At 38.3% G+C, this 13868-nt stretch overlaps 2 protein-coding genes and 1 long non-coding RNA gene across 15 annotated transcripts in view; 2 read left to right on the top strand and 1 right to left on the bottom strand.

The window, feature by feature from the left end:
- LOC310826186 (tigger transposable element-derived protein 1-like) overlaps window positions 1–13868 on the top strand; it is a 1677490-nt gene that overhangs the window by 481203 nt on the left and 1182419 nt on the right. The gene's annotated exons all lie outside the window — the stretch shown is intronic.
- The window catches only part of LOC310826291, a 99941-nt gene that overhangs the window by 22611 nt on the left and 63462 nt on the right, over window positions 1–13868 (bottom strand). The gene's annotated exons all lie outside the window — the stretch shown is intronic.
- Window positions 1–13868, top strand: part of CACNA1C (calcium voltage-gated channel subunit alpha1 C) — a gene marked incomplete at its 5' end in the record, with an annotated part of 442620 nt that overhangs the window by 383022 nt on the left and 45730 nt on the right. The gene's annotated exons all lie outside the window — the stretch shown is intronic.

Genomic DNA, 13868 nt, shown 5'->3' with positions numbered 1-13868 from the left:
TTTTATCCATTGTGCTTTTCAGGATGTTTTAGGGTTTGAACCCATTTACCCAGTCACACACTTTTCTATATATCTAAGTGCAGGTGTATCTCTTAGGGCTTGTGCACACATTAACTTTTACCCCTTGGTTGCTGTACCAAGAGGGTAACTGTTTTGTTTACCTCTAGGTAGCAGCAGGCTAGCTCTAAGCAGTGCCTAGAGCTAATTCACTAGAGGTAAGTGTGGATCCATCAGGGGAAATACAGGCTACATGGGACAGGTGGCATCTACCCTGGGTAGATAATGTGTGCACAAGCCTTAAAAGGATCATTGAGCTTGTGTGTGGATGCATACACCCAAGTGCCTAAATATCTTGGCATGTATCTCTGCTTGCTTAAGAGATGGAAATGCATGTGTATGCATGCTATGTGCATGTTGACTAGCATGTTTCTGTGATTGTGCTTGGCAGTGCCAAGGTGTGAACACATGGGACCACTCCTAAGGCTACCTTAACATAACACTGTCCCCATAATCACAAAATTCCACTGAAATCACTGCAGTGACACGATTATTTCAACACTAGGTTATGATGTACTATTTTTCAAGGTGTAGTTCTCTGAGTAAACCGTAGCACTCACTAGAGGGTGTGCCATCTTAATTGCACCTCTCAGAACTTTAGTGATACATGTCTTTAATAACTGGACACATCAGACATCTCAGTTTAACAATCTTGTATTTTAATTTTATTTTTTGCATTAAAAGCCATGGCATATTTTCTACCAAATCCATTTTTAAAATGGCTTGCTTTCAAGCCTGCCTCATTTATTATTATTTTTCAGGGGCTTGCATACAAAATTTACAGTCTGATCCTATTCACCCTTATTTGGGTGTCCCAATGAACCCACTGGGAGTTCCTTCCAAGTAAGCGTATACAAGATCACACTGTTACGTCTCCTCAGCATTAGCAAGAATTGTACAACTACATACCTCAGTGTTCTTGTATGTTGTACAACTACGTGCCCAACGTTCCTTGACATTTAGCCCTTGGTTTGCTGGTTTCATTTTACTACTCTGCATCTGATCACATACAGCCACTTCTTCAAGTTTCTAACCAGTTTTTGTATCTGTTCACTGCTTTCAAATGTTGATAATGATCAAGAGATTGACAGAAAACAGCATAAAAACTGCTAGTAAACAAAAGCTAGCCCCAAATACAAATATTGTTTTACAGCCAAAATATGCTGTTGCTGCCCTGCATCATAATTCTAATTCCCCCTAAATAAAATCTGGAAGGAAGTCTGGCCTTCTGTCAAAAAACAAACATATATTCACCAGCCTACCCCTCATGCACAAATACCCTCTCTTTTTTTAATGAGAGGCATATGCAAGTCTATGTATTCATAGTTGAGACCATCCCTAAAACTATCTATGTATGAGTCATGAGTATGCTTCTCTGCAGTTTTTACCCTCTATGCTTCTACACCAGGTGTAAGCTTTTCAAAATTCCATTGTAAATGTCCAGATTCCCACTGTGAAACTTCTGCCTATTAATAGTAAAAATTCCCAATCTTAATAAATGCAACAAATATGTTTCAAAAACCTATGGAGATAAACATATATAACTAAGAATTATAGGTGTTAACTATGGATACAGCATGACCTTAACTTGCTCCACTTTGGTCTCCCATTTTCCATAGAACAGGAGAATCTTTACTCTTTTTCAATCATTTTTGAGAAGCTGATCTCATGTGGGTAAACAGTGCAGCAGTGAAATACTTAGTCTTGTACATTTCCATTTGAAAGCCTTAATAATATGAACCTTTGTTCTTTTGAATGCAACTGCTGAGACAATGTTATAAAAAGTGAAAAATGAGACTTGAAATATGTTCTTCAAAAAGGGACTTCGTCATAGGGGTTGAAAACAACTTACTGTTTGATACATACATGATGGTACTTGTTTCTTTTAGCCCATAATGTAACTTAATAAATCAGTATCCCTCCTTGTATGGCAGAAGGATTTCATTACTCTTAAAAAAACAAAAAAAAAAACAAAAAAAAACAAGTAGAAGAATAATTTGATGTGTGATCTTTACCTGTATGACTAGTGTAACAGGAAAAGACAGATGGTCTTCAGAATACTAACAGAATATGCACCTCCCAGTGGAATTCAATAAAAAGTCCAGCCAATAGATCTCTAGTCTTTAATAAACCTTAACCCTGTTATCATCCTTCATATATATATATATATATATATGCAGGTTTTGGTGTCCTCGGGTGTCTTCCCGTGTAAAAGTTGGGGTGTCTAGGCGACGTTTCGACGAGGTCTCACTCGTCATCTTCAGGCTGGTGCTTTCGGCTTCTTGTTACTGGAACAGAGCGGGATCTCAATGTTTGAGTTCCTATAAATACTGTAGAGGGGGTGTGGTGTCTAGCCTCCAATGTTCTGGGCAGAGAGGAAGTTCCCAGGCTAGTGTGCCTTTTCTTCTTTTGTTCCTTAATTACTTGAGAGATACCTTGAGTGATTTCTTGAGTGATATCCTGAGTACCACTTAGGTGGGTCATTAGGTGTGGATTAGTTGCTAAAGTCTTTGTGTCTTGACCTCTTGAACTTTGTGAAGAGTTTTCCTGAGAAGATGGCTGTATTGCACTTAGTTGTGCTTTGGCTTGGCTTCGTGTATAGGGGCGAGCTGTGGTTTTGTGGCTTGTGTCAGCCAGATCTGTGTAGGGATTGCAGGGGGGTGCAGCATCCGGAGGTGCCACCATGGATTGGCTACTGGATGGTGTCAGTAATTCATCTGTGGAGAGGGTCTGGGTTTGGGTCTGGTGTGGTTGATTGGTGTTGGCGTTCTGTGTGCCTCTGGATCTGGTGTCAGTTTTTGTGGAGAGGGCTAATTTCCAGATGTCTGGCAAGCGGGATGTGTCGTCACGCTTGTTCATGTTGTGAGGGTGTTTCTCTATCTCGATGGCTTCCATGATTATTCTCTTGTGGTGATGTTCCGTGTTAAAGAGCAATTTGGAATCTGCAAAATTAATTTCGTGTCCTGTTTCTTTCATGTGTTGGAAAAGAGAGGAAGTTTTTTCTTCTTTTTTGACGGCATTCTTGTGTTCTGCGATACGTGCATTTATTCGTCTGTTTGTTTGTCCAATGTACGTGGCTGGGCAGACTTTGCAGGGTATTTCATAGATCCCTTGGTTTTCCAACTGGATTTTATCCTTGGGGTTTCTGAGGATATTGGCTATTTTTTGGTTGGTGCAAAAGGCTGTTTTGATATAGTGTTTATGGAGGATTTTGCTAATTTTATCTGTAGTGCCCTTGATATAAGGAAGGAGGGCCATGCCATTGTTTTCTTCTGTGTCTTGGTTTTTGGGGGGTGTTTCCTTTTGGATTAGCTTCGTAATCCTGTTTTGCTGGTATCCATTGGCAATTAACACATTTGAGAGATTCTGTAACTCAGTTGTCAAGTGGTCTTTGTCAGCCAGGCGTTTGGTTCTGGAGATGAGAGTCTTGGCTACGGAGTTTATTTGTGCAGGGTGGTGGTGTGATTGTGCATGTAAGTAGCGGTTGGTGTGTGTTTTTTTCAGATTTTTGCAGATTCCAAATTGCTCTTTAACACGGAACATCACCACAAGAGAATAATCATGGAAGCCATCGAGATAGAGAAACACCCTCACAACATGAACAAGCGTGACGACACATCCCGCTTGCCAGACATCTGGAAATTAGCCCTCTCCACAAAAACTGACACCAGATCCAGAGGCACACAGAACGCCAACACCAATCAACCACACCAGACCCAAACCCAGACCCTCTCCACAGATGAATTACTGACACCATCCAGTAGCCAATCCATGGTGGCACCTCCGGATGCTGCACCCCCCTGCAATCCCTACACAGATCTGGCTGACACAAGCCACAAAACCACAGCTCGCCCCTATACACGAAGCCAAGCCAAAGCACAACTAAGTGCAATACAGCCATCTTCTCAGGAAAACTCTTCACAAAGTTCAAGAGGTCAAGACACAAAGACTTTAGCAACTAATCCACACCTAATGACCCACCTAAGTGGTACTCAGGATATCACTCAAGAAATCACTCAAGGTATCTCTCAAGTAATTAAGGAACAAAAGAAGAAAAGGCACACTAGCCTGGGAACTTCCTCTCTGCCCAGAACATTGGAGGCTAGACACCACACCCCCTCTACAGTATTTATAGGAACTCAAACATTGAGATCCCGCTCTGTTCCAGTAACAAGAAGCCGAAAGCACCAGCCTGAAGATGACGAGTGAGACCTCGTCGAAACGTCGCCTAGACACCCCAACTTTTACACGGGAAGACACCCGAGGACACCAAAACCTGCATATACATATATATATATATAGGCTGTCTGAACCCTCGCTTTCTATAGATGCCAGTCTTAAAGCATTTCTGGGATGTATGGGGCAAAACAAGTACCGCTGCTCTTTGTTTGCATATAATAGGTACACACAAAGCTGTGTAGATATTTTAAGGATTTTGTGTCCCTATATTCACATAGGTATATTTTTTTATTTATTTTACAAAAATTATATACTGTTTATTGTCATAAAACCTCTAGAATGTATACAAGAAATATTAACATTATCTATAAAAACAGTTACAAACAATTAAAAACATTTTAAAAGAATTAAAATTAACAGTAAACAAGGTATGGGTGCAATTATATTCCCTGAAAAGCAACTGAGAGTTCTTTCATCTATGCATGGCTAGCAATGTTTGTCTGTGTGTCTATGTCCTAACAAGGAGTTTCAAAGGGTATTTCTTATATATAATACTTACAAGCACATCAGGAGACTGAGGCTTTGAGCATTTGGGTCCTAATCTCAAACCTTTGTCCATGTTTACTATGAAAGTGTTTGCATGTATGAGTGTGCCTGTGTGTACTGAAAGGAATGACGGAAGGGGATACAAAGTGTTGTTTCAGTGAAGTATTTAATAGAATCATAGAACTGTAGAATTGGAAGCGACCCTGAGGGTCTTCAAGTCCAACACCCTGCCATGCAGGAATCTCAACTAAAGCATCCATGACAGATAGCCATCCAAATTCTGCCTTAAAACCTCCAGTGAAGGAGAGTCCACAACCTCCTGATGGACTCTGTTCCACTGTCAAACAGCTCTTACTGTCAGAAAAGTCTTCCTGATGTGTAGTTGGGAATTTCCTTTCTTGTAACTTGAATCCATTGATTCAAGTCCTACTCTCTGGAACAGGAGAAAATAAGCTTACTTCATCTTCCATGTGATGGCCCTTTAGTTATCTGAAGATGGATATCATATCTGAAAAATATTTAGGACCCAGACACTGAACTGTAAAAGTTTAACTTGAATAAGCAGTGAATTGTTATAGTTTCCATGAATAGAATACTAGAATAATAATAGGGTAATGATAGAAGAAGATATATGTGTATATAACACTCCCCAAATTTCTTATTTGGGCTCTGGACATGCCCATTCAGACATTTCTTAGAGACAAGCCTTGCCCAACATTCAGAAAATTCCACAAGCTCTCCTTTTGCTCCTAGAAAATCATGTACCTTTATATGATTCCAAAAAGTAGGTGTTTTCAAATGCTCAGGACCTCTTGAAGAATCAGCTTGCTGATTTAATGTTTATGACTGGGTCAGTTCAGATATTCCAAAATACCTCCATGTAATGCACTCTAACCTTTCTCATCCCTAGAAAAAGTGTTTTACCAGGGCAACCCACAAATATAGCTGCAGTTTCCCAAGTGATTCTTGTGATGACAAAAGCTGACAAACTTACTTTCACAGTCATGGAAATCACTTCCAGGAAACTACAGCTGAATTTGTAGGATGTCCCAGACAACACTCTATCCTATTAAGAGTCTGGGGACATTGCATGGAGAATTTTTTAGATTTAAAAAAAATGGCTTCTTAGAATATTCTGAAGCCAAAAGCAGTAAGAACTGTGAGACAAGCATACTGTTTAGGGCCTTTCTCTAGGCCTATCTTCAAATGAGTGGGGGGGGGGGATTCTCCTTTGAGCCTTAGCAAAAGGTGTTGGGCCAGGCAAATAGGTATCCTCCCATTCTGGAGAATCTCCATTTTAACTCCAACAGGCTCCATGCAAATGGCATGCCTCCTGTTCACATTCCTTGGAATATTCCAGTTTCCCTTTTATCGTCAGTGGTGCGCTTTCTTTTTAACTCTGTTCCTCCCTTTCTTCATTCCCAACTTTTATGCTCTTCCCAACTCTTCACCTTTGTCCTTCTAGCCAGGCCAAACCTCTTACCAGCTAGTTTTCACAAAATTAAAATGTGACTGAAAGCAGATAGCTATGGTTTCACTTTAGCAAAGGCAAATTGTCAGTCAAGAGCTGGAGGATGGCCCTGTGTGTAAAAATGTCAAAATCTTAATGATTCTCAAACCTCTGTTTAGTGGGATTCTGGCTACAATGCTACTTGGAAGTAGGGTCCATTGAACTCAATGGAATATGCTTCCATTCAAATCACTTCAGGATTGACAGATTCGTCAATCTGTTTAAAGGCTGTTTGAAACTTTACCCTGTTACTGCAAGTACAATCCTTGACCCACCTACCGAAGAGTATTTCTAGAGTAATTGCATTGACTGAACTGAAGCTTGTTTTGCTAGTCCAGTGTAAGTGGATTGAGGATTGTGATCTAAAATAAGCCCCGCCCTTACAATGAAACAAAGATGGGTGGAAGGACGGCATGCACATAGCCTTGGCCTTTGTTTCAAATTCTGTGTCCATCTCTGTTGCTGTTCTGGTCTGTTTGCCTCTTTGTTGCTCTCTGTCTGATCTTCTAAACTTTCCAGTCATTTGCTGTTCTGCTGATATTGGAAACAAATCTTTGTTTTGTGCATACATGCAATCATTTTAGGACTGCAATGTTCCACAAGCAACAACTTGGAACATGGAAATGTTTTAAAAGGTTTTTTTTCCACTCTTCCAAGATTAGTATGTGGACAGTGAAGTCCTCCAATATACAGCTAGCAAAGGGCAGGAAAAATGTGACCAGCTTTTTTATTTCTTTATAGCTTTTTTTTTTACATCCTATATTATCCCACTCTTAAGTGTCACCATTGTAATAGTTGTTATATATTTCTGATATTTACCAATATTTGTGTTGGTGTATGCATGTTCAGTTTTTATACTGATAACTGATAACTGTTTATTGGGGAAATTGTTCAGTGTTGCTGTTTTTTCAAAAACAACTGGAGCTATGTGCATTTTGTATACACACTGTTCAAGCACAAATATTTATATTAAGTGCAAAATTCAACATGCTGAGAATCTTGCTTTTAATTTTTTCAAGTTAACTTTCTAACCTTTTAGGGCTTGCAAATGTGTGAGCCTTACCTAGCAACATACCTGGGAGATCTGAGTGAGACTTCCAGTGATCCATGAGTGGGGCAGTCAGTACCCTCTATAGCTGTTTGCCTCACTCCATGGCCATTCAATTATACAAAATAAAAGATGAAAATTTGCTTCTTTCATAACTTATACAGAATTGCAGAATTCAGATTTTTATTTTAGACAAAAATAATATTTTTAGTAAAAGTGAATGCGTAACTCTGAAAGATAAATCACTGAAGTGAAGTTTCCCCCACTAACTATAAAATGATTTGGTTTGACACACTAAGGATCAAGCATCTGATCAAATCATTTTGTAATTCAGAATGAGGGACTTGCCACATTAGACTCTTTAAGTCACTATTATTTAATTAACAAACATTAGGTCTGGTTTTCATATGGTGAAGCCATGAGGTGGCTCTTTCCTGTCATGGTGAACCTTTCTTCTAATCTTCCTCCAGCATTTTAAAATCTGATAATTATTATTATTGTTATTATTACATTAATCATGTATGTAGATCTACTGTACTGCATTAGCACCATTTCCTCAAGACCTGGAATTGCAGACTTTATAGTAGGAGGGCACTTTAGAAAAAGAAAGCTTTGGCTTATGAAAAAGAAAGCTTTGGCTGAGGCGGCTTTAAACTGTAATATACTGTATATATTTATAAGAATGCGATATTTGGTTCTTAGCATCTCCACCTAGCTAGTAAACCAAACCAGCCCTATTTTTAAATCTTTGACAGTTCTAGTTAATGACAATTCTAAATCTAAATGCACTTAAATATAAGAATGTGTGTGCAAATAAGGGCTGACATGTGGTTTGGGAGTTCACATTTCCTCTGTGGAGGAAATCTTATTTATTCTAAACTGTTGGTGATAATAATAATAATAATTAGGCACGTATCTGAACAGAAAGTGAAATTTCTTGAGCAGATTCCAAAGTTGTGCTTGGAGTATAACTTTAGATACAGTTATTCTTTGGTACAGATCACTGTATTTAACATTTTACTTTCAAGAATCTTTCAAGAATCTTAAGAAACAGACATGACTCTTGAAGAGTGCACCCATAGTTTCTTTAAAAATAATATAAATTGCAGCTTAAAGTATTCTAGTATTTAGGTATTAAACATGTAAATAATATGTTTCAAGAACATGGTTGCAGGCTTTTTTCAGTTTTTGTTTTGTATGGTAGAAAGAAGAGGAGGATATTAGACAGTATCATGTCTACAGCATATTCATGTGGAGTCATTTTGTAATAAAAATGGGACCTTAAGGGGGAGGGTTGTAATAACTATTTTAATTCACATTTGTTAAAATTAACAATTACCTCATTCCAGGAAAGTATTCTATAAGCAAATTAAAGATGATTTTTTTTTTAAGGACATAAAGTAAATCATATTGGCTTCCCTGTAGACTCTTCCCCACATTATGATTGCAAAATAATGGTTAGCACTATGCAACAGCAAACCCAGTGTCCTTATCAAATGTGTATAATGAAAATTTTATTTTATAGAAATTGCTTGCCTACATTATTACCACCAAGCATATTCAATATATTTCATTTTAACAAGCAGCCTGAGAGGTACGGTACTTAGATTTTGAACCTGTCCATCGCTACAAGTGTTGATATTCTTGAAAACACAAGTAAAATCAGACTTCTAAGAGACTTTTCCTTTGTTACATACAGCTAAAGTTAGGCCACAGTATGCAACTGGATTACTCTAGAGTAGATAGTAGCAGTTTCAATTTATTATTTATTAAATTTATACCCCACTCTTCCTCCCATATGAGCCCAAGGCGAGGGGGGGAGTGGTAAAACAAGAGACATTAAAAGCAATTTCAGTGCAGATGCAGATTGGGAAATATATCAACTTAAAAGCCTTGTTGAGAGAGGAGGGTCTTCAGTTGACACCAAAAAGACAACAGATAGTACTTGTCTAATAATTAAATAATGGGAATGCCAAAGTGAAGGTGCCACAACGCTAAAGGCCCAACTCCTATAATGTATGGCACAGAATCCCTGATAAGATGATGCCTGCAGGAGGATCTCAACTGCAAAGTACAATGATCAGTTGGCTATATAAGGGATATGACAATCTTTCAAGTAACCTGGTCCAAAGGGCAGCTCCATATAGAGGACATTGTAATAATCCAGACTGGAGGTGACCAGTGCATGGATGACAATGCTCAGCATAACAGCAAATAATATTTTCTTTAAAATTAACAGAAGCTGTTGTATGGTTTACATTGAACATTTCAACTATAAATTGACTTAGATTCAGAGGCCCAACTGTAGTTTTCACATGACATATTTTTGTATTTAGGACCTTGTTTAAGAAAAGAACTGTAACAGCTTTATATATCCATATTATCTAGAGAAGAATGTTTCCACTAGACACAAATCTGTTAAACTGTTATACCAGTTTAATGACATCATAACCATGCCATTCAAGCTTTAGATATGTATGCATGAGAAAGTCACAAATATGCTGATATATGGGTTTTTCACATAATATGTGCAAATGCATATACCTTGTGAATAATGGAATGACTTGTAGAAGGAAACATGTTACTTAAAAATTGGCATAATCTAGAAAAGCCCGCAAATAGAATGGGTAGCAAGAATGCAGCTTCTAACTCATTCAGTGGGATTTGCAGAGACGATATTAGCACTGAGTTGTACACTCAGTGTTTGGACAATTTAAGCATGCCCCCCCCCCCACTTTACCTGAAATTTATATCAAGAAAACAATTTTGCTGCAATACTGAAAAAATATTATTTTTTAGTAATATAAATGAATTAAAATTTGGTAATATTAATACACGTTTACATCCTGTTTTGTTTTTTAAGATTTGTAACCAATGAAAACAATGAAGAAAAACGTTCTCCCCACAAAATTTATATACAAAAATATTTAAAATCATTTAAAGATATTCCACAGGTCTGATACTTAACCTTTTTATGAAATACTTCAATATCCAATTTAGAAGTGATGTACAGGAGAAAATAATATTACAGTATGTTAACTATTGAGCAATTTGTGGAACACTCAGTCTGGTGGAATGCTCTATCGCAAAAGACCAGGGCCCTGCAGGATTTGACATCTTTTTACAGATCCTGCAAGACAGAGCTGTTCCACCAGGCCTTTGGTCAGGTTCCAGTCTGACCCCTCCTTTTTTTTCAAGACCTTGTATGTAAGGGGCCCCTCTAACCCTTCTCACCAACTCAAATGAGACCAGCACAAATAGCTGGGTCTGGTGAACACTTAATGTTCCCACCCCATAGTTATAGTTATAATTTGTGGGTTGCCATCGGATTTTATTCTGATTTTAAGCTGTATTTCAACTGATTGTTTGATCTTATGTTTTAATGTATTATATATTTGATGTTAGCCACCCTGAACCCGGTCTTGGCCGGGGAGGCTGGAATATAAATAATTTATTATTATTATTAGTGCTAAAAATATGAAAGATTTTAAAAAATCTCTAAGCTGTTGCTATAATGCATAACTCCATTCAGTCATTTTGATATGGAACAACATTCCAGCTTCTGATATGGTTAAGGTACTATGCTAGGATTTAAAGTAGCTGATTAAGGCTGCAATCTTATATCCACTTACTCTTGGTAGCAAGGAAAAACTGGTATAAAAGGAAAATTCCTGAAAGCCAAGATCCAAGTTTGAGGCAAGTACTCTTTGGTGAGAGAACCCCAGCAGATATTTAAAATCACTAAATATGCAGCAAAGTGTGGAAATATAGGTTGTTAGACCTTTAAAATATGTCCTTGTGAGCTCCAAAACTTCCATCTTCCCCATCATACAAAAAGACCACATGTTTAATAAGTTTCTAATGGCTTACTTACAAACCCTCCAAAGGTCAGATTCATGTGCTTTTTCATACATCCTTCAGAAAAAGTTGCACAGGCAGTAAAACCTGGCTTAGTTACACTTGTATAGTTCCAAAATTATTGGTATAGGAACACAAGAATGGCTCATGAGAGCCATGCAATCTGAGCTGCAGTAACCAGCTAAAAACCTCTTCACGTGTTGAGCTTCTCTGATAGACTGAGAGAACAAAGGCTTGATTACCTAGTCCCTCCCCAGGTGAACTAAGCATGGCATGACAACTTACTGTATGGTCTTAACCCCTTCATGCATTAATTAGACTTAAGCATGTTTGTTTTATGAGGCTGGTTATCCCACACTTACCTGGGAGTAAGACCCACTAAACTCATAAAGACTTCTGAGTGGATATGTATAAGATTACACTGTTAGTTATATCAAGAACTATGGTTTAACCAGTTTGTGGATCAATATTGCCTGACCCTAAACAGATAGAAAATACATTGTCTTGAAGCAAGAAAATTATTTGAAGGGAATGTGGTGGCTCCTGGTTTTGAAGGGTCCATGGACAATGCACACTCTATGGGAGCACCTACCTTAGGGAGTCTACCTCTACACTGCCATTATCATCAGCTCCTACAGCTCCTCTTTCTCAGCACTGCTACTACCAACTTGAAGCAGAGAGCCAATGAACAAACAGGTCATGTCATTTTCTGTTCCTCCATTTCACCACCGCCGCTGCCTAGACTCAAGCAGGAGGCAGGTGAACAAGCAAGCAGTGGTGAAGAGGAGAAGCAATTGTTTCTCAATGGGGCCCCTGCTGAGTTGCAGACCCTGGAAAACTATGCAGCACTTAATTTCTATATCTATTATGCTCTTGGTTGTAAAAGTAAAACATGGCCAATATGACCTGAGAAAAGAGAAAGGACACATGAAACATAGAGACAGGGGATTCAATGCAATTCTATCTTGTTTATGTGCTGAAAAATAATCCCTTCCCATTATGATGCCCAATAGTGAAGGACAAACCATCCAGGAGTTGAAAGAACTTTTGTCCCTATCATAATAGTGGCCCCAAATGCTATTACCGGTATTTATTTATGTCATAAATAATCATTATTAGTAGTATTTATTTCTCGTGTTTTACACCAAAGTGTTTCAAAGCAACTTACATAATAAAAATAGAAATAACAAAAAACATCAAAACCAAATATAAAAAAACAACAACTATAGTGTCAAGCATGCTTTCTGGGGAGAGCATTATGCCAGCGGAGAGCCGCTGCTGAAAATAATTTCAGTTACACTTAGGGAACAAAATCATTCAACAATTTTGGCATTTAACACCCATCCCCACCACCACAAGCTGCTTTTTCACCTGTGGAGAAAAGATGAAAAACTGCTTGGGGGGTAAATGACCTTCAGCAAAAATGGCTGGAGGAGAAAAGGTTAAGTAGTCATTCTCACACACATTCTCTTTGCAGTATCCTGCAGCTGCTTTTTATTTAAACCAAAAACCAGGAGGCCATTACATCTGCCATGCACTGCCAGCTTGGACCTGAATCATATCCTAATTAAATAAGCAGTAGAAAGACACAGAAAATGAATTAAAAGTTAGGTGTACTACTTTTCAAATAAAAATTAACTGGCAGCAAATTATTTCTTCCTGCCTACCCACATATTTGAACTGAAGCATTTAACTGTGAAACAACTCTGCTACTTGGGGGGCATCTAATCAGCCTTCATGTATAGTTTCTTTTGGATATATAGTTCACTTTCAGACTCAATAAATACTAGGAAGAAAGGTCTTGAGCATATTCAATATTTCAGCTAATCACTGTGTATTTTTGACTTTGGGCTTTTATCACTAAATGCTGTGTATTGAAAACAGTGTACCTCAAGGTAGACTGAATAAAAATCTGATTGATACATGGTCTAATCCTGACCTTATTAAATCATATGAAGCAGCCTTATGGATAGGAAGCTGCCTTATACTAAGGCAGACCAACTGTCCATCTAGCTCAGTATTGTTGACACTGACTGGCAGGAGCTCTCCAGGGGTTTAGGCAGGAGTCTTTCCAGACCATACCTGGGAATGCTTCAGTTAACATGCAAATAATGTGAACTGCTATAAAGCCTTCCCTAAAAGTCCTTCCCAAAAAGGACCTATAAGTTGTAATACACTAGGAAACTTACCTAGCATATCTGAACCTTGGAAGCTGTGCTAATGTGAAGTACAGTGGTACCTCGGGTTACAGATGCTTCAGATTACAGACTTCGCTAACCCAGAAATAGTACCTCAGGTTAAGAACTTTGCTTCAGGATAAGAACAGAAATTGTGCGATGGCGGTGCAGCGGCAGCGGGAGACCCCATTAGCTAAAGTGGTGCTTCAGGATAAGAGCAGTTTCAGGTTAAGAACGGACCTCCAGAACAAATTAAGTTCTTAACCCAAGGTTCCACTGTACTGAAATATGTCTACCAAGTAGCTAAAGACACTAATTGGAACCCAATGTCCATCCAAATAAACAGAAGAATCATAGTTTGTCTCTTCTTCCTAAGCATATAAACATTGTCTTACCAGGTCAGCCCAGCATACTCTAACAATTGCCAGTCAGATGCACCAAGAAGCTCTCAAATAAGGCATCATGGAAATAGTCATAACCTGATAGTCATTCA

Source organism: Podarcis gaigeae, assembly GCF_964106915.1.
Source record: "Podarcis gaigeae genome assembly, chromosome: 10".
Taxonomy (NCBI): domain Eukaryota; kingdom Metazoa; phylum Chordata; class Lepidosauria; order Squamata; family Lacertidae; genus Podarcis; species Podarcis gaigeae.
Note: the sequence above shows the minus strand (reverse complement) of the source record. Positions and strands in the feature narration are given on the sequence as shown.